Genomic DNA, 21,787 nt, shown 5'->3' on the forward strand with positions numbered 1-21,787 from the left:
GTAAAAGTCAGGGGCTTTTAAAGGCAAAGAAAGGAGGTTGTATTACGAAGAATTTTAATTTGAGTTGGAGGCAGAAGCTCGTCTTGGGTAACCATTGACTGACTATTGATGCCATCTTCACAAAGTCTACCATCCTCAGTCTTTGTGATCAGGACGTCCGTTCTCCTGCTGATGTCTCAAACAATTGCTTGTAAAAATTATTGCTCTTATGGCCCAGTCCATAAGGTTCAAGACAGCAAAGCAGTTTCTCTGGAAAGGCAGCTCCATCTCCATTTTAAAATGGCTCCACTATAGTCAGTTTTGACAACAAACACAGCCCAAAGTCAGTTTTCCTGCCTGTGGTGACCGGAAACAACAGACTAGAGAAAATACAGTGGTTAAGTTTGTACACTTCACTTCAGCCACCCGGGGTTCACGGGTTCGGATCCCTGGCGCGGCCCTACGCACTGCTTATCGAGTCATGCTGTAAAATTTCTTGACCAAATATTTATGGTCCTTAAGATAAGTTGACTTTTTAAATCCCTATAATGTCACTATTTTGAGCATCTGGCTATTTAATCTTGCCTGACTCAGGAACCAGCTCGGTTTTCTAGCCCAGTCATCCTATAGTCTTAGGGTTCATAGCAGTAGCCCCTCAACTTCCAGCTGCCTGACTATGAAAATAGATCATGTCCACTAAAGCCTCCTAATTCTCGTTTCTGTCTCTCTTCATCCACTTGGCTCCGATGTCAGGCCGTCTAGAGGATGCCAGGTGTTACCCCTTCTGGGCAAGAGCAGTTCTGAAACCTACATTCTGGGCGCAGACCTAACCACGTCTTCCTGTTCCTGGCCCACTTGTAAATGATGCAATTAGTACAAAGCAGGAGAAGTGCAAAGACTTCCACATCAGAATCTGCGGTCTGGTATGTGAGAAGAGGCACATGGAAACTGCATTGGAGAATTGGTTATGGGTTGCCAATAGACATGCCGTGAATAGTGTTCATGCTATCTGATTTCCAGGTAAGCCGAGATTTTCCCGTTAACGCATTTCCTCTAATGGTCCCGAGAATATGCTAGAAACTTATTGCATCATAATGCTCCACGTGCTCTATCTTTCTTCCTCTAGACTTTAATCCCCTCAGGCCTTGTCTTATTCACTTCTGTATCCCCAGGACAAGAATCCTGCACTATTTCTTAAATATTAATAAATTATGAATAAATGGTGAATGAGTAAAGTCCCCAAGTGACTCAAAAAGGGATGCAGAGAACGTTTATCCAGCATGGTCAGAGGAGGGCAGCAGTTCAGTTGGTCAAATGTTTTAGTTAGTATAATATACTGTAGACAGATCATCCATTTCCAAAGACTGAGAACCACACACATTTAAAATCAAAACTCCAGGGCGATAAAAACGAAGATTTAGAAGGACCTAGCAGAGGGATGCAGGACCGATGAATAAATTTACAGTTGATAGAATGAGAGAGAAGCCAGTTCTGAGGCATTTTGAATAAGATGCAAAGCCTGTCTTCCCTGTGAGCCGACTTTGACTGTGCAAGGCCCCACAGGCTCATTGCCAACCTTTCATCCTGATCCTTAACGTCCCCATTAACAAATCTGGTGTCAGCTCTCACTGATTCTTAGCTCGTATTTCCCTGCCTGGTTGCCTCCTTTCTTCCCTTTTATTTTTTGCTCTAGCCTGAGAAGGAAGGCCTGGGGTGGGCAGAGGGGAATTCTGCATCAGCGGACCCTGGAAACACAGGCAACGCTGAGAGAACAACACAAAGGGATCAGCTTCGACCCTTGACTATGAAGAGTCCTTGAAGGTGTCTGTCCTATGCATTACTTGGTGATAATAATCATTACTTGGTGATAATATTATTGAGAGTGGAAGATGATGTCTTGTTTTCTATCAGCATCAGAGCACTTTGGTCCTCATTCCAGATGGCCAGAGCACAACAGGGTGGGCCCCTTTTGGCCACTGCAGAGACAGAGATGACCTGACCCTTCCCTGGGCTGAGGACGTGGGCAAAAGGGCAGAAGGATGCGAGGTCAATGCAGACCAGGGCCTGGGCTAGAGGTGATGGGCAGTGCCATGGTCCTAGTGGATCACTAGCTTTCATGGCCAGTAGCAAGGTCCAGGGCTATGGGGCTGTGGATCCAGGCCCCACAACAATGAAAAAGGAGCCTGAGAGTTGAGCTTCCCCCACCGCCCACACCCTCATAACCCAGCAGTCTTCAGAGGTGCCTCTGGGGTGGTGGTGAGCCTGGGTCACCCATGACCAGAGCCAGCCAGGCCTCAGTTTTCCTAGGCTCTCTTGGCTGATGCAACACTGCTTAGAAGTTGGTAGAAGCACCAAGCCTGGCAATATCAGAGCCAGCCACTAGACGTCAGCCCTTCAACACAGATGGCGTAGCCGGGGCTAGGCACGACATGCTAACCTTGCATCACGTGCAGCCTGCTGCCCTGCCTCACCTGCAGGCTGGCCGTGAGGGGGCCGGGATGGAGATGGCTCGAAAAGTGACTTCTCCCAATTCACTCTTACCTCTCAGACAAGTATAATGTGTTAGAAGCTGCATTTTTGTTCCTTGTGTTTTAAGAGGGCCTTCAGTGCAGGTTGAGCAATAGTTTCACAGACAGGACTAATCGAGGGAAGAAGGGGAGCCTGTGGTTCTCACACGCATGCGCACAGCACACAGGAGCAGCGGCTGGAGCCCTGGGACCCTGGTGGAGTCTGCCAGGCTCTCAGAATCCAGAAGGACAGAGCAGCACCGGGGGAAAAGGAGACCAACCAGATACAGGACGTTTGCAGTCCCTGGTGTCACCATCACCCATGTCTTTAGGTGTCCATGGAAACCCATCAATTACTGTTTGCTCAACTGTTCTGAAAACAAGTGGGCACAGAAAGAATCCTTCCTTCTGCCTGCCAGGTGAGGAACCCCCTTGCCAAGTGCTCAGGCTAGAGGCCAGTTGCGTTCTTATAATCCTGACTGTCAACATTATCATCTCTTCCGTCCCAGTGAGGGAAGAACCAGAGCCTGGTGGCCTCCAGACCTCCCGCAGACAGAACGGCACGTCCCTCTCCACCATGTGTAGCCTGGGCTCTCCAGCCCCTGCTCCACCCTCCGCCCTCTGCCCACCCCACCTGCCCCGCTCCACTTTCTCCAGCCTCCTGGCACTTTCACATGTGGCTTGTTTTTTTTTTTTTACCAGATACATTTTCTTCTTTTGGAATAATTTTGGATTTGCAGAAAAGTTGCAAAGATAGTTCTGAGAGTTGTGTCTTCATCTCCCGTGACCTTGATAAGTTGGTCAGAACAGAGACGCTGACACTGGGACGTGACGATTAGTCAGACTCCAGGCTTCATTTGGACTTTGCTGGGTTTTCCACTGTTGTCCTTTGTCTGGTCCCATCCAGGATCCCACGCGGCATACGGCTCGCTTCTCAGAGTGCAGACCCTAAACCCTCCCCCCCAGTGTCACTCCCACCCTGGAGTCTCACCTGCTGCTGTTGGGAGAAAACGCCCCCCAAGTGGAAGTTCCCGGTTGTCTCTCAAATGCCTTGGGGCTATGGAGGAAGATGGCTGGGGCGTTCGTTTGGCGTTCTCCCCACCCACCCTCAACACTGACCTCTCCCATCCCCTTTGGGGTACACACTGACCTCCTTATCTCTCTGATTGCTTTGTTCTCTGTCCGTCATTCACTCCTTAGTATAAACCACAGGCTTTGCTGCAGCCTTGCACATGGCTGAGATGTGATGAGGCAGAGTTCTCCAGGACGGAAATCATCTAGAATCTTGGGCAGTAGTGGGAATTAGAGGTTTTTTGAGAGTCTCATTAATTAGATAGAGTTCCCCTCCCTCCTTCTGTGACTGTGGCCCTTTCAGACCTGGTGATGCCTAGAACAGCATTTGGAAGTGTCCACCCATAGAACCTTCATGCTAGCTGTGTTTCCCTGATGCCCATCCTCCAGATTCTACCCCAAACGCCACAGCCAAAGCACTGACGAAGGACATCCTTCGAGATTTACTTCCACGCAGCATCTAGAGGTTGAGAGGATGAGTTATTTACTCTAGAAGACAGAAGAGAATCTCTCCATAGGAAAACCTCCCTGAGGCCGGGCCCTGCTTCAACTCTTGTCTCCCAAACCCCAATGCCTTTGTCCAACTACCCACAGGGCATCGGGTTCCACTCAAAAAATCAAAACAAGGGGCTGGCCCCATGGCCGAGTGGTTAAGTTCACGCGCTCCGCTGCAGGCTGCCCAGTGTTTTGTTGGTTCGAATCCTGGGCGCGGACATGGCACTGCTCATCAAACCACGCTGAGGTAGCGTCCCACATGCCACAACTAGAAGGACCCACAACGAAGAATACACAACTATGTACTGTGGGGCTTTGGGGAGAAAAAGGAAAAAAGAATAAAATCTTTAAAAAAAAAAATCAAAACAAACCGTGGGTTAGGAATGCAGAAATCAAAATGTCTGCCACCCGTGTGCCAAAGGGGACACTGAGTCATTTGTTTCTCTTGCTCAGGGGCCGCTGGCCACACAGCCGAGAATGTCAGTGATTTCATCCCTGGACGATTGGTATTTCGTTGTGATTGTAAAATAGGGCCAAGGTGTTTGGGGCTCCAAGACATACTGGTGAGGTGAGGAGAGATGAGAGTCAAGGCTGCCGCAGGGAGAGAAGCCCCGGCGTCCAGGCCTACACGCCGATCTATACCGTCCTCCGGGAGCATAGGACGTCCTGACCTGACTCCCATCCAAAGTTATACGACCACCGGATAACAGACCCCACCTGCACTGACACCATTTTAACAACTTTTTACATGATCTTTCCTTTGTCTGCTAAAGAAATAACTCACATACCTATGCCTTATAAATTTAGCCCTACCCTCAACACATTGCAGCCCTCACTGCCCACGGGTCCTGTCCCCACGCTATTCTCGGAATAAAGGAACGCTACTGCCCGACCTCGAGAGTCCAAGAAATCTTTCTTTTGACTCCTTGGCTTGCCAAGCCCACATCAAGGAGCGTTGCTTCTCTGAATCAGTGACCACAGGAAAAAAACAGTGACGACCTTGCAGGGCTGTGGGGAGACAGGGGTAACCGACCAGAGTTGTGAGTCCCTCACGCAGGGTCGCTCTGCCCTTCGGGGAGAAACAGGACATTCTCCTCAGCTGAGTCCCTATTCTTCCTGCTGTGACCTCTGAACAATATTGGGCTGGGAAAGCATGTGATCCCTGCACACCGGCATTGCTGCCGTGCCTTCAGACTTGAGAGCAGAGCTTAGGGAGGTTGAGAAGGGTGAGCTGCTTCCTACAGCGCCTGGCACAGGGTCACCGCTCCACACTTGAGTTCCTATGGCTCTGACGATGCTGTGCGTTCAGGGTGATGGAAGCCAGCTTCCCCCGCCCCACCCCACCCCCCTCCATGGCTCAGCCCTCTCCCTGCTCTTCTCTGGAGATATGATTAATTCTAGACCCGTATGCCATTAGTCTTGCTCCCTGAATTCTCTCCCCTGACGCACTCACTTGCAGAATACCCTTGCTTTATTTTGCAAATCAGGGAACCGAGCACAAAGAAACTGAGTCTGTGGCTTTCCCTGCATCAGGGCAGCCATACCAGGAGTTGCAGCCGCCTCCTGGACCCTGAGCCAGGACCTGCTTAAGCTGCTGGGTCCCATCAGCCCAGGAAGTTTCTGTGCCTGGGAGAGGCTGGTAAGCATCGTTGTGCCCACAGACCCTGCACCCACTCCAGCCCCCCGGCTCTCCAGCTCAGCTGCCGTGGTGGCTCAGTGACCATCCTTTCTCCCGGTTCCTGTGGCCACCCCACATCGGTTCCCACCCTCGTCTCCTCTGGACAATGAGACCAGAACAAACTCCTTCCTCCCACACAGTAGTGGTGTTGGAAGTTCAACACCCAACCTAGAGAGAGACTAGACTTGTCCTTAAAAGCACTAAGTAGGGGCAGGCCCCGTGGCCGAGTGGTTAAGTTCGCGCACTCCGCTTCAGCAGCCCTGGGTTTTGCTAGTTGGGATCCTGGATGCGGACGTGGCACTGCTCGTCAGGCCACGCTGAGGCAGCGTCCCACCTGCCACAACTAGAAGGACCCACAACTAAAATATACAACTATCTACTGGGGGGATTTGGGGAGGAAAAGCAGGAAAAAAAAAAAAAAAAAAGATTGGCAACAGTTGTTAGCTCAGGTGCTAATCTTTAAAAAAATAAAATAAAATAGCGATAATAGAGGCTGGCCCGGTGGCACAGCAGTTGGGTTCACATGTTCTGCTTCTGGGGCCCAGGGTTCACTAGTTCGGATCCTGGGTGTGGACCTACACGCCACTTGTCAAGCCATGCTGTGGCAGGCCTCCTACATGTAAAGTATAGGGAAAGTATAGGGAGATGGGCACGGATGTTAGCTTAGGGCCAGTCTTCCTCAGCAAAAAGAGGAGGATGGGCGGCAGATGTTAGCTCAAGGCTGATATTCCTCAAAAAAATAAAAATAAAAAATAAAATAAAAATAAAATAGCAATAATAATCCTATTACATGTTAAACAACCTATTTCTAAATGAAAAGTAACTATTTCTTAAAACACAACATTTGGTGAGAAGAGCAGCATAGTTTTATGTTTCTGCAAATGTCTTAATGTCTAGCGTATAGAAGACAGTTGGATTCTTATGTCTGCTTCTGCGTTTCATCTGTTGGGCTATAGCATGTCATATGGCCTCTGGAAAACTGCATTATACACTCGTGAGAGTTCCTGGAATTATAATTTTTCTATCTAGTTGTACTATCTGTTTTTAAGTGGGGATTTTGGAATATCCAAAAGTGGTACTGCCAGGGCCATCTTCCCAGAGTCCTTCGTAAGCTTTTTGCTGGGAGAAGGGGGTAAGAAATTGGTGAAGCTGTAATGTCCTCTCTCACTACATCTTAGCATTGCGTGGGAGGGCTTAGCCAGTGCGAAAAGGCAGGAAAAAGAAATAAAAGGCATAAGGTTTGAGAAGGCAGGATTAAGCTGTCATTATTCAGACACAGCATAATGTAGAAAATCCAAAGGCATTTACTGATAATCTATCAGAATTAACAAGTAAATTTGGCTAAATTCTGGATACAAGATCAATATACAAAAGTTGGTTGCTTTTCTACATAGCAGCAATGGACAAATAGAAAATAAAAATCTTTAAAAGTTGCTTTTTTTTATTGAGGTCACATTGGTTTCTAACGTTATATAAACTTCAAGTGTACATTATGATGTTTCAACTTCTGGACAGATTGCATCATGTTCACCACCAAAAGTCTCGTTTCCATCCGTCACGGAACATATGTCCCTCTTTACCTCTTTCACCCTCCCTCCACCCGCTTCCTTCTGGTAACCACTCACACATAAATAGATAAAGAAGACGTGGTGTATATATATATACAATGGAATACTGCTCAGTCATAAAAAAATGATGAAATCTTGCCATTTGTGACAACATGGATGGACCTTGAGGGTGTTACGCTAAGCAAAAAAGTTGCCATTTATAAGAGCATCAAAAAATGTCAAATGCCTATGAAAAAATCAAACAAAATACGTGCAAAACCTCTACACTGAATACTACAAAGTATTCAGGAGCCCTGAAGAGATGGAGGGGCGAATCTGAGTAACTGAGTGAAGACTCGTTATTAGGAAGGTGTCAATCCTTCCCAAACGGAGCTATAGACTCAACGCCACCTCAACAAAATCCCAGAGGGCTTTCCGTGTGTGTGCGCATGCGCATGCGCGCATGAGCACGTGTGCTGCAAACTGGCAAGCTGATTCTAAAATTTAAATGGAAATGTAGAGAACTGAGAACGACAAAGACAATATGGAGAAAAAAAGAAGCGGCAGAGGCCTTAGCTTTCCAGATATCCATGAAGGACAAAACAACGTACGGGGGAGAGGTTGGACCCGCCGTGATTTCACAGAAAACCAGTACGTGTTCCTTCAATCCCGAGTGAAATGGCTCCACAGTGTCTTCCCACATTGGACACTGGAAGAATCGAGAGTAAGGAGGGAAGCCAGAGGTTGCCAAGCACTTTCCCTGACCATTTCCTTATGGCCCGGGGTCTGTGGGAATTCGCTTGGGCTTCTGGAGACCCTCCACTGAGCTCTCACATAGACATGCCCCACCTCTCACCATCCAAGCCACTGGCTTCTCCTGGACTCACCTCTGTTCTTTGCCAGGATTTTGTCCAGTCGCCAGTCTCAATTTCAAAAGGCAAAGCCAAACCAGCTATTGTTTGTAATTTTTATTCAAAAGTGACGGGTGAATCTTCAGACCCAAGAGCAATGTCGGGAGCTGCTGTGTCCTTTGCTCAGGGGAGATGCTCTTAAAACAGCCCGAAGTCTGCGTTTGGCAGTTTCCTTTCCTTCCAACCCAAGACTCACACCCTGCCTGGAATCTTTGGGGAACTACTGAAAAATGACACAAGGAACAAAAGAGCAGGAGTCAGAAGTCAAGTTGGAGGAAAGCAGCTTCTCGGAGTTTCTCCACTGGATGGGGACGTCATTAATCCCTTGGAATGAGAGCCCAGCAATTCTTGGGTCCCTTCGGCTACTTCATTCCTTGAGAATGAACATATAGGATCCTGCAGGTTCTAACAGACAAGGCCAGAAGAGGGGAGCAGGATGTGCCCCGAGCATCCGAGGCGACGGTCCTGGGGGTGGAGACAAGGAGTGTTGCTCTGTGCGCACGAGGCGTGAGCTGACCTTTGAGGTCCCTTGTCCATGGGATGGTCAGGAGTCAGTTCGACTGTACATTGCCTCATACAAATGTGGGCTTAACAAGGATGCAGAAATTCATTGTGCAAAATGTGACTCGACACATCATTGTGTGTCGTGGTGCAGGTGGGGGCACTGATGGTAAACTCCCACCTGTGGCTTTGCAGGGGCTCCAGGTGACCCTGTGGAACACCCGTGGACCCTCTCCTGTGCACAGCAAACCAATTGTCCCTACTTTGGTGTTCACTTTTGGCCTCTTTGCTCTGCTCTTTGGGGTCTCCAGGGTCTCTGGAGGGTTCCTCCCTGGGGAAGCAAATGAAAATAAACTCACATTAGGTTTTCCGTCTTTATTAACCCAGAGAAGACTTGCTTCATTGCCCTTCCATCTGCTTGACTAATGGACACATCCTTTCAGCCCTGGGCAAAATCATGCAACGCTCACATTCTCCGGAGATAATTGTACATCGTGCTATAATTAATAACCACGCTGGAACCGAGTAAAGATCTCTGCGACTCGGGGCAGGAGTGGCTGGCGAATGTGCTGGGACTCGGCTGTGCTTCTTGCCTCCCGGACTTGGCTGCCACTTGTCTCTTAACATCACCACCTTCCTGGTTCCCCAAGACTCTCCCCGCCAGAGGGAGAACAAGCCATGTCCTGCTGCCAAGACGTGGGGTATCATTTATCCCATGGTGGTTGCAAAGCTCAGTGGCACCCAGCCAATGAATAGAATTCTCTGCTGCCAATAGCCAAGGCCAAGCTTGGATTTGGAAGTGTTGGGTCAAATAAGCAAGATTTCCAGATCGCGGGTGGAGAAGACCCAGCAGAGCAGCACAGCTCCGTGATGCACTGTGTCGTTTCGTTTCAGATGGAGGGAACTTCATCTGTTGAAGAGGCACAATGAACGTCCAGAGGCCGGAGACTTGAGCGATGACACAGTACACTGTCCCCTCTGTTCTCCCCCAGCGAGGCCAAGAGCTCTTTGTGCATCTGAATAACTGGCCAGGAACTGGACAATAAACCTGTGCCAAGAAACAGGCGACAGGGCTGACTTTAACTCGTTAGCCCCTGCTGGAATCCTCATCTGTTTTACAAATATTTATTGAGGGTCCACCATGTCCTCGGGACCCTCCAGGCTCATGGAGAGGCCTCCAAGCTCACGGACCTCACAGTTAGTTCATGGAGGGGAGACAGACAGGATACAGATCTGTGAACAGATACACAGAGAGTTTGGGATAATGATGAAAGTGTGAATAAATTAAACAGGACAGCATGATACAGAGGACCAGGGCTCCTCCAGGATGGGGGCGGGAAGGGACCAGAGGAAGGAGTGACAGCGGGTACTAGGGGCCACGGCAGCGTGAGGGAGGGTGGGGTGGGGAGGCAGGAGCACTTTCCATGGGGCTGTGGGCATGGGGAGGGGTTTGGATTCTGTTCTAAGCACCACAGGGAGCTGCAGGAGGTGGTGAGCTGGGCAGTGGGTGTTGTGAAGGGATTTACCTTCTAAAGAGGGTCCCTCTGGCCGCTGTGTGATGACAGAAGGACGTGGAAGTGGAATCTACACCTTGACCTCCAGAAGGGACCTGTGCACATGCGCCCTTGTGAGGCAAAAGGGACTTTGCGGATGGGATGAAGTGAAGGATGTTGAGATGAGAGACGATCCTGGATCATCCAGGTGGCCCCAACGTCATCACGAAGGTCTTTATCATGGAGACAGAGGGTCAGAGTCAGAGAGGAAGATGTGATGACAGAAGGAGAGGCAGGAGTGATGTGGGGCCATGAGAGAATGGATACAGGCCCCTCCAGAAGCCGGATCCCCCCCTGGAGCCTCGAGAAGGAACCAGCCCTGCCCACACCTTGACTTTAGCCCCGTGAGACCCAATTTGGACATCTGGCCTCCAGAACTCTCAGAGAGTACCTCTGTGTTTTCAGACACTAAATTTGTGGTAATTACAACAAAAGGAAACTGACGGAGATGGCAATAGGCCATCAGGCTGGTCTAGGGGCCCAGTGCCAGGTTTGCTGACATGTTTCACTTCCCAGCACACAAAGAGGGTGACAGCTGAGGCCACGGGGGCAGGTGGGCCAATGGGGTCGCTCACAGCATTGGCAGACTTGGGACAGGAGGGGTTAGGGTCTTGGCTAATCCATGGCTCTCGGGCCCCCGGCTGTGGGGAAAGTTCTGGGCTGGAGTCAGTGAGGAATGGCGGCAGGAGGGCCGTGCCGGAGGGTGGAAGGGCGGACGGCAAAGCCCCGGGAGGCGCGGGGCGCACAGCGTGCTCTGTGTTTTTTCCTCTGTACCTTCTCCCGGGCCTTCACCCCTCTGCTCTCCAACTGTCCCAAGGTGCCTCTGTCCGCCCTCGTACATACATAATCGGGAAAGAGGATTCAGGTTCTTTTTGTCAAAAAGTCAGATACTTTCCTCATAGCCTGATTTCATGATAAATCCAAGGCAGAAACAAATGGCAAGGAAAATACGAGGTCAACGTATAGCTTAAATGTACGAGAAATAGAAACAGGAAAACCAACAGGGTGCCTGAGTGTCTGGGGGCGACCATGACAAATACCACAAGCTGGGGACTTGAAACAACACAAGCTGATTCTCTCCCAGGTCTGGAGGCCGGAAGTCTGACGGGGGCCTCGCTGCCTCTCAGGGCTCTAGGGCAGCCCCTTCTCCTAACCCTTCCGGCTTCTGGCGGCGGCCTCAATCCTCGGTGCTCCTTGCCTTTGCTCCAGTCTCTGTCCCTCTTCGCACGGCCTTCTGCTCTCTGTGTCTCCACGTGTTTTCTTCTAAGGACACCCGTCGTTGGATCTAGGGCCCACCCTCCTCCAGCGTGATGTAGTGGGTTGAAGAGTCTCTGCCACAAAGACACGTCAAAGTCCTCACCTCTGGTACCCGTGAATGTGAACTTACTTGGAAATAGAATCTTGGCAGCTGTGATTAAGTTACAAAATCTGACGACTTGTGTCCTTATAAGAGACAGGAGAGGGAGATTTGAGACACAGATCCAGGGAGAAGTCCATACGATGATGGAGGCAGAGATTGGAGCGATGCGGCCACAAGCCAAGGAAAGCCTAAAGCCATCAGAAGCTGGAAGAGGCAAGAAAGATGTGAGCATTAATTTGATGTGTCAACTTGACGGGGCCACAGGGTGCGCTGATATTTGATCAAGCATTATTCTGAGTGTTTCTGGGAGCATATTTTTGGATGAAATTAACATTTAAATTGGTGGACTGAGTAAAGTAAATTGCCCTCCAAAATGCAGGTGGGCCTCATCCAACCAGTCGAAGGCCTGAGTAGAACAAAAAGGTCGACCCTCTGCTGCGTAAGAGAGAATTCTTCGTGCCTAATGGCCTTGGAACTGGGACAACAGTTTTTTCCTGCCTTTGGACTCAGACTGAAACATCAGTTCTTCCTGGGTCTTGAGCCTGCTGGCTTTTGGACTGGAGCGACACCATCAGCTCTCCCGCGTCCTGGCTTGCCCGCTCACCCTGCGCCTCTTAGGACTTGTCGGCCTCCGCAATCACGTGAGCCAGTTCCTTATAAAATCTCTTTCTGTATTTTGGCCCCGTGGTCTCTGGGGTAACCTGACTAATACAGAAGGAATCTACCCAAGGGTGTTTGGAGGGAGCGGGGTCCTGCTACACCTTGACTTCAGACTTCTGGCCTCCAGAACTGGGAAAGAATCCATTCCCGCTGTTTTAAGGCCCCTCATTTGTGGTAATTTGTTACGGCAGCCCCAGGAACCCCATACACTCTCAAAAACCAAACCAAACCAACTTTGAAAGAGAGGCAATACTCAGCAATGGAGTGAGCTGTCTCTAGGAACCCAGCTCTTCTTTTGAAATGCAAAATTACCCCAGCTTGCTCAGCATCCCCAGGGCAAGGGTCTTTCATTTCACAGAAGAGCCACTGCTTGCTGCTGGCCCCTCCGGATCTTCCCAGGAGATGTCAGAGGGAAGGAGCTGGGTTCCCTCAGGAGCGTGACGAGGAGGGAAGAGGAAGAGGAGCGGGAGATGTCACTGTTGACTTTAGGTCCCTGTGCGGTTTGCAGTTGCAACAAGCTCAGAGTTGACATGAGAAGAGTTCTAACGCAGCTTGGAGACTGACGGGAGAGGGATCTGGGAAAAGGCAGCTCCCCTCTCGGGACCTCTGTCTCCCCGTCCTTCAGGTGAGAGCTTTAAGATCTCCCGGGCCCCCTTGCCGACTCTGTGGATCCTGTGACCAGAGGAGCAGGAGGACAGGCCGAGTCGCTGCAGGAGGCCCCCAGGAGAGACGCCTGGGCAGGGAACAGCTGTAGCGAGTGTGGGCCGCCTGCTCCAGTTCAGCCTGGAGTAGAAACAAGGAGTAGGCAAGGGGACTTCTGGCAATTTCCGTGCGTGTGGTCAGGAGATTGTCAGGGGTGGACCTCTCTCTCCCAGGTCTGCATGGCCCCGTTGGAAAGTCCCCTCGACCCTCAGGGACAAGACCTGCCCCTAACCCAGGAGCCAGCGCCTCCACACACCCACTCCTCAGGTGGCCTGGGTCCCTCTGGGATGTCCAAATGCCTAATAGGACAGAAGTCTAGATTTTCTTGGCTGTGTCCTCTCAATCAGAGAAAGTTCCAGAAAACAGTTCAACTGGCTGTTTGGGGGCAGCAACAAGGTCACAGACGGGGGTCCTTCCTGATGATGGAATGGCTTCCTCCCTAGACCTCCGCTCTCCTGCCTCTCTGCTTGGTCCATGTTGATCCTCCTTCTCACAGTCCCTCGTGTCCTTTGCGTCCCCCACTATCACACATTGGGTCCACACGTGCCCCCGGGCTCCGACCCACCGCGCCGTGAAGCCGCCTCTCCCCTGTCACAGGGAGGCATCTCCTGGCCACGCCCGTAACATCCAGGAAGGTGTGAGGTTCAGTCCTTTCTGGCTGATCAAGAGGGTGTCGACGAAAATAATCCATAACCAATCTATAAATGAAAATTTGGGAGAGTTTATTCTGAGCTGAAATCTGAGGACCATGGCCCGGGGCCTTTCTTCCTGAAGGAAGAAAGGGCACTGAAGAAGTGGGGTGCACAGAGTGGTTATATACCCCCAAACAGGGTGTTTCACATATGATTGAAATGTCCCTCCCACAATAGTCACAAGATTGCCCTGTCAGCACAGCGCTTGATGGACACAGCAGGTAGTGGGTCTGCTGTCTCAGAGGGCTAGCAGGAGGCGAGTCTATTGTCTCGAGCTGGGCGGTCACAGGTGAGCGCAGCAATCAGTTCCTAGCCTAAGGAAAGATGCTTAATCCTTAAGGAGACGCCAAAATTGGGAGGAGGAGGGAAGTTGCACCTTTATCTCAAGGGCCTTTGCTCTTGCTATAGGGAATGTCTAAAGCAGATACAAAATGCATGCTCAACAGCCACGGTCAGGCCCTTTAGGAAAGACAAGGTTAGGCCAAATTAGGTTTATACCAAATGGCTTCCTCATATTCTCCAATATATCCTATTGCTTGCCATTTTTATTTGTCAAGGGTTTTACCGAGGGTCCCCCCGACGGGCCACCAGCACCTTCACGGGACACCCTAACCGTCCGCAGCTACAACCCACATGGGATTCATGTTGTCACTCTGTGAACCCTCTTCGGCCCGACAAGACTGGAGGCTCTCAGAAAGCAGGGGTGGGATTTTATTCATGCTGGGGTCCCTCCGGTTCCTAGAGCCAGGGCCTCCGTTGGGCACCCCTCAATGGATAAGGCGTGGCGGTGGGTTACAGACAGCCGCACAAAGTCTTTGGCCTTCCTCCCATCAGGGCTGGGGTCTACAACTCCTCTCCTCGAGTCTGGGTGGGCTCCATGGCTGCTGGAGCAGTAGAATCCAGTGGAAGCGACACTGTGCCTGTTCCAGGCCAGGCCTTCAGAGGCTGGCAGCTTCCACTTCCCCTTTCTTGGAATAGTCGCTCTTGGAGCCCAGAATCTCCATGTAGGAAGTCCCACTCCCGTGAGACTGCCAGGCTGATTTGTTACATGGTGATAGCTGGAGCAGGTGACTTGGTGAGAACTAAAACAGTTTTCCCCTCTGGGGGGATGCATGGTTGAAAAGCACTCCCTCTGGGCAGACACCGTCCCACGGGAGGCTTGGCTAGTGGATGCAAAGAAGCAGATGCCTCATCCTTGAGCTGGAGGAGGCCCAGACCAGGGGGCACAGGGTGCATGCAGAGCACGGGCCAGTACCAGGTGCCTTTGTGCAGTGTACAAACCTTGCTACTGTATGTGGCAGCCCTGAATAGAGTCCTCACTACTGACAGAAGGAGGTAGGAAGGTTCCATTTCGGATGGGTGCTCCATCACTGTCCTTCATCACATCTCCACTGCCGTCCACTACTCAGTCAGTCACAGGGGGCCCCTTCCTCGTGCCAGCCTGTTCTGGCTGCTGGAGAGCTTAGCCAAGCAGGATCCTGGAGGAATGCTCCGACAGAGGCAGGTCCTGGTGCCTGGAGGGCATGGAGGAGGGCGCCAGCGAGGCTCCACGGCACACAGATCGGGACTTGACCCCACTTCCCGGGCACAGGCCTGTAGTTACGGCTTGTCCCGGCCTCATTCAGCCTGACGTGAGCTCTTTTCAAGTTTGTTGCTGGGGACAGTTCCCAGGAGCACCGATGCGGAACCGCGCACTCATCCCCGGACCTGTAATCCTTGGCTGCCTCTGCCTCTCTCTCCACCCTCTCCTCCCGTGACCCCAGCCTACCTGGAGCCAGCTGGCATCGTAATCCAGCCTGCTCGGCCCAGACCTGCCAGGATTGGCGCTGCTGCCGCCTGTCCCCTGGACCCTTGCTCTGCTGTTCCCTCCCTGCCCTGGGCCCAGGAGCTGCCCTCCAGGGCCTGCTTCCCTGCTGGTTCACCCACCGACCAGCTTCCATTGGGTTTGGCCAGTGGGGACGCTATTGCAGGAGCCTGGAGACCTGTGGTCGAAGGAGAGTGAGGCCAGCGAGAGATGGTCTCCCAGTTCCGTCCTGTGGGGAAGAGGCCATGTTCCCTCACGGGACGCCCATCATGGGGAAGGGGCCACTCCCCCAGCACCTCTCAGGTGGCCCCTCCCATGGGAATCGCTAGGTGTCCTTGACCCTGGTGGTCCTAACTCCTGCTCTTGCCAGCCCCAGGGCCCTCATCTCGGTGAATAGTTCCTCAATTACCTTCCTTGAGGGCCACCTGTTCTACTAGGACCCTACTGGTTCTGAATTAAAGGGAAAACAACATGGCTTTGATGGCTGGTTAGAAAGGCCTCGGTCCCTCCCTCTGACTCTCAGAAAAACCCCGAAAGATGTCGAGGAACGGGCCTCTGGGTCATCTGCTTCATCCCATATCTTGGGGTCTGATGAGGGAGAGACAGGGAGTGTAGCAGAAAGGAAAAGCCTGGCCACTCGTCCATCACTGGACATGGGTGTTCCGTGGTAACACATCTGGGCCCAGCGTGGCTGTGCTGGCCTCAAACGCCCACCTGACCATGGCGCTGGGGGACCTTGGGCAAGGGACCAGGCCTCTCTGAGTCTCCGTTCCTCCGTGTAACAATGATACTAGAGTACTAACAGGACGCCCGCCGTCCTCAACAATCCGCGACAATGGCTCTCTCCTTGACCAAACTCTGGTCAGGCTCCGCTGACTACTTTTTTGACTAGGCCTCGTCCTTGGGCCTTGTCCTAAAGAATTTTACAAGAAACCTGCGGTGTGACACCAAGGGTAGCGTGTGCGACCAGAGGGAGGGGCCCATTTCTGTGAGCCTCTTCCAAGTCCCTCTTATGCAAGCTTCACTGAGGCCTGCTGGACTCTAAATACTGAGCAGAGGCTGGCAGCGCCTCCGCCCCTCCCCTGAGCAAGCAGCCACTGCTGTGGTTTTTGTTCACACTTCCTGCTTGAGCCGGCAATCCTGGAGCCTCTTGCATCAGCCTCTGCACGAAGGGGCTGGGTGAGGCCCTTTGCTGATGTGTGGAAGCGAATGTGCCCCTGGGGGTTTCTTTAACGGAACGTGCCCCACCTTCCCTGCACAGGCTGACTCTTGTGCACCTGGAGAGGCCAGATTTGTGATGGGCCAGGTGCTCCTTGGAGTTGCTCTGACAAGCGCCTGCCCCTGCAAGGAAGGGTGGACGAGGGCCAAGAGCAGGACACTGGGAGTCAAGCGTGGCTATCCGCATTTGACATGATGCCACAGAGGTCCTGGAAGGAGTCAAGGTGCCAGAGCTCAAATATGCAAACCAGGACACTCCACATCCAGCAGGGCTGGCAAAGAGGCTCCACCCAGGCCAGCTCTAATCAACCGGTGGTGGCCGTTGACAAATAAAAATGGCATGCAATAAGATATATTGGAGAATATGAGGAAGCCATTTGGTATCAACCTAATTTGGCCTGACCTTGTCTTTCCTAAAGGGCCTGACCGTGGCTGTTGAGCGTGCATTGTATATCTGCTTTAGATATTCCCTATGGCAAGAGCAAAGGCCCTTGAGATAAAGGTGCAACTTCCCTCCCCCTCCCAACTTTGGCATCTCCTTAAGGATTAAGCATCTTTCCTTAGGCTAGAAACTGATTGCTGCGCTCACCTATGACCACCCAGCTCGAGACAATAGACTTGCCTCCTGCTACGCCCTCCGAGATAGCTGACCACTACCTGCTGTGTCCATCAAGCGCTGTGCCGACAGGGCAATCTTGTGACTGTTGTGGGAGGGACATTTCAATCATGTGTGAAACATCCTGTTTGGGGGTATATAACCACTCTGTATACCTCACTTCTTTGGTGCCCTTTCTTCCTTCGGGAAGAAAGGCCCCGGGCCATGGTCCTCAGATTTCAGCTCAGAATAAACTCACCCAAATTTTCATTTATAGATTGGTTATGGATTATTTTCGTCGACACCATCCAGGCCCCTGAACTGCATCCAGAGGGACGCTTGGAAGTGTCTGGAGACATTTTTGGTTGTCACAACTCACCAGCAGTAGGGGGTGATACTGGCATTAGTTGGTCCAGGTCAGGGATGCTGTGAAACTTCCTATGATGCACAGGATCACCCCTCCCACCCGTCAATAAAAAGTGATCTGGCCCCAAATGTCCAGAGCCAAGACTGAGACGCCGGCTTAGGGAGAGAGTGCTGCAATCCATTGCCTATGTGTGCCACTGGCACAGGGGCGGCAAGCACTGACGCCCGTGCTGCTCTGCTGTAAACCGAGGCCCACCTGGCAAACTGTCCCGGACGAAAGCAACTCGTCCCATCCAGCTCCCCCAGTTTCTCTCTGGGACTTTCACAACCTGTCTCTGTGCTAACAGCTCTCCGAGGGCCCCAGGTTGAGGAGACGTGTTTGGATCCGGGCCACCACTTTGAATGTTACCAGTGGGCCCTGGTACAGCCTCTGCCGCTCGTCAGGCAGGTGCCAGCTCCCTGAGTGACTGTGACTGTGCGCCTGCCCAAATGATAACAACCCCCACATGTTCCAGCCCTGTAGACTGTGAGGGGCTATACCACCTGCCAGCCGGACAACGCAGACTTGAGGATGCGGGCAGGAGAGGGCATGGCGTGCCAGGAGGGAAGATAACAACCAGGAACAAGTCCACGGTTGCGCTTGTGGATCCTGACCCCAGACCGGCACCTCCCAAGTGGGTTCCCCACGGTACCTTTAAACTACAGACCCCTGGTTTCCACCCAAGACCTGCCAGAGCAGAATCGTGCAGGTTTGACCCGGCATTCATTTTTTAAAAAGCTTTTTAGTGATGTTCTATATCTGGGTGGGGGTTTTATGATGAGGATGGAGGCTGCCCCAGGGAGAGAAGTCCAAGGCGTCCTGCCCTGCAGACCGATCTATATCATCCTCCGGGAAGCAGGGACGTCCTGACCTGCGCCTACCTGATTCGCATCCAAAGTTATAGGACCACCCAATAACCAGAACCCAGCTGCCCTGATATCATTTTAAGGACTTTTTTCATGATCTTTCCTTTGTCTTGTAAAGAAATAACTCACATACCTTTGCGTTATAAATTTAGCTCTACCCTCCACACATTGCAGCTCCTTACTGCCCATGGGTCCTGTTCCCATGCTATTCTCTGAATAAAAGAACACTACTGCCAGACCTTGAGAGTCCAAGTAATCTTTCTTTTGACTCCTCAGCTTGCCGAGCCCACAGTAGGGTTACCAATCATATGTGTGGGTCCAAACTCACCAGGAGACACACTGAAGGTAGTGCACTTGGTTGTACGTAATTTTATAAAAAGAAGAAAGAAGGAAAGGAAGGAAGAGAGAGAGAGCCCTGAGCAGTATTTGAACATAAATAGGGCCTGAGTCTCTTGCTTCCTGGTCCAGTAGGACTGATTTCCTGGAATTTCCCCAAACCCCAGTCATCCCCTGGCTCATTGGCCATCTTCCCTTCTCCCCTACCATTTGTCTGCTTACTCACTTCACGTTTTTCTGCAAATCAACTCACTTTATCTGCTTACATGGAAAACCTGCCATAAATAGAAAGTAACTATAAAAGCAGCCACAACGTAAACAGACACCGACATTAGATTCTAGGTTTTGGCTGTTTGCCAAAGGATAGGACTCCCCTCCCCCCCCCCAAGTCTTCTGAGAAGGAAAATCACAAGTATTGAGAGGTGTTCAAGGCCTGTCAGCCCCTTTCTGGGACTTTCTCGATGCCACCAGAAGGGCTGGAAGGGCTGATGAGGACAGAGGTCCTCCCGATACAATTCAGCGTTGTTTCATGCAGGGTCCTCAGACTCCTGAGTCGCGCTGGGAATGGCCTACCAGGCACTGGTCATGTTTTGGGGAGGATGCTCTGAACCCTGACACGTGGCTCAGCTGGCTGGCGAACTGTGTGAATGAGGCCCCAGTCCTCTCCATGCTAGGCTGCCAGGGGGTCTTGAGGAGGCCACTCGGGGCAAGCTGGCACTGAGAGCGGAGCCAGAACCTCTGGTCGGAGCAAAGGACAGTCAGGTGACCCAGCGATTCCACTCCCAGAAACGCACCCAGAAGAAATGAGAGCAGGTGTTCCAATCCTTGTACACGCCTGTTCACAGCAGCATTACTCACAATAGCTCAAAGATGGAAACAACACAAATGTCCATCCACTGTGATGGATAAACAAATGTGGCATAGCCAAATGATGAAATATGATTCAGCTATAAAAAGAGATGGAGTGCTGACACAGGATACAGCACGAATGGGCCTTGACAACATGATGCTCAGTGAGAGAGGCCAGATGCAAAAGGATCACATATTACATGATTCCATGCATATGAAATGTCCAGAACAGGCAAATCCATAGAGACAGAAAGCCAGGGGCTGGAAGGAGAGAGGGATGGGAAATGACTGTTAGAGGCCGTGGGTTTCCTTTCGGAGAGATGAAAATGTTCTGGGACTACGTGGAGTTGGTGGTTGTACATCGGTCTGACTGTGCTAAACGCCACTGAATTGTACGCTTTAAAGTGGTTAACTTTATGTTATGTGAATTACACCTCCATAAAAAAAAACCTTTAAAAATAAATTTAAGCAAAAAGGGAACTCTGGGAGAGAAGGACTGAGATGGTTTAACGCCCGAGGCTGAGCTCAGAAAACTGAGCCACGTGCAGCTGAAACTCTGAGCAGCAGGTACCCCAGACCCTTTCCCAGAGGCGACCCATCCATGCTTGGCACACTGTGCTGGCCCAGAAGGACGTGGGGGCTGGGCACAACCAGGAGAGAACAACCCGGAGGCCCAGCGCCTTGCCTTTGGTAGAGAAGACCCCTCCTGTGTCCCCACTTGCCCCCACCCCATCCCCCAGGTCCTGGGGAGAGGAGTGAGGGTCCTGGGACCAGGAATCTTTGTACCTTCCCACTCTTTCCTCCTCTCACCAGTGGCTCATCACCCAGGCTCTGGGGCCATAGCAAGGAAATCCTGGGCAGAGGTCAACGAGGCTCCAGCCGAGACAGAGATGTGTCTGCAACCATCCACTCTCTACAGAGACTCCCGGACGCCTGCAAAACCCACTGGATGTCAGGGAAGCGACGAGCCGTCTGCTGGCTCATCAGAATGTAGGAGCTCACTTAATCCTCCTGGGGATGAGAGTATTATCTGCATTGGAGAAAGTCACCCACACAGAAATGAGGACGAGGCCAGGCCTGAGGAGGTCAGGGGCTGCCCCATGCCATAGCTTCCAGCAGGGCTGTGAAGGGCTCAAGGCTGACCGTCTGGTCCCCAGCGAGCTGTCGGGACCACCTGCACCAGACACGCCAGGAGCCGGCTACAAATGAGAGTTGTAGCCCCCTGTTGTGTGTGGAACAGTGACCCCCCCAAATTTACCCCCGCCAGCAACTCAGATGTGACCTCATTTGGAAAAAGGTTCTTTACAGTTGTAACTAGTTTAGGTGAGGTCATTCTGGATTAGGGTGGCCCTAAATCCGATGACTGTTGTCCTTTCACTTGAGACACAGACACAAGACGCAGAGAAGAAGGCCATGTGAGGACAAGGCAGAGACTGGAGTCATGTGGCCACAGCTAAGGGATGCCTGGGGCCATCAAAAGCTGGCAGAGGCAGGAAGGAGCCCCCCTGGAGCCTCCGGAGGGAACGTGGCCCTGTGACGCCTGGCTTTCAGACTCCTGGCCTCCAGGACTGGATGGGGATAGATTTCTGTTGTTCTGACTGCCCCCAGTTCTGCTGATCCTGAGGCCTGCTCCGTGCTCACCACAGCTTTCTCACATCCCCACGGGAGCAACAGGTGCTGCCCCAGCCCGCCACCCACGTGGCTTCACCGAACAGTGTCTCTGTGAGAAACATCCTTTTTGCACCACTGATGCAGCTGGAGCTCACCCAAGGCCACACAGTTGTCAAGAGGACTCAACCCTCAGAAGGGCCAAGGACAGCACCTCACAGAGACCCAGGGTGCACTTCCCCACATGGAGCAGTTAAAGCATGGATGGGGTTTCGGGGGACCAGGGAGCTGGGGGGAGGTGCCCTCCAACCCGCAGGGTCGCCAGGGCAAGCGGGGAGCCAGATCTCCAGAAGCTAGTGAGCGCCGTGGTGGGAGAGTCCTGGGGCCGCGGTAACAAAGGACCACAGGCTGCGAGGCTAAAATAGCAGAACTTCTCTCTCTGCCAGTTC

Source organism: Equus przewalskii, chromosome 3, assembly GCF_037783145.1.
Source record: "Equus przewalskii isolate Varuska chromosome 3, EquPr2, whole genome shotgun sequence".
In the NCBI taxonomy this organism is placed as follows: Eukaryota; Metazoa; Chordata; class Mammalia; order Perissodactyla; family Equidae; genus Equus; species Equus przewalskii.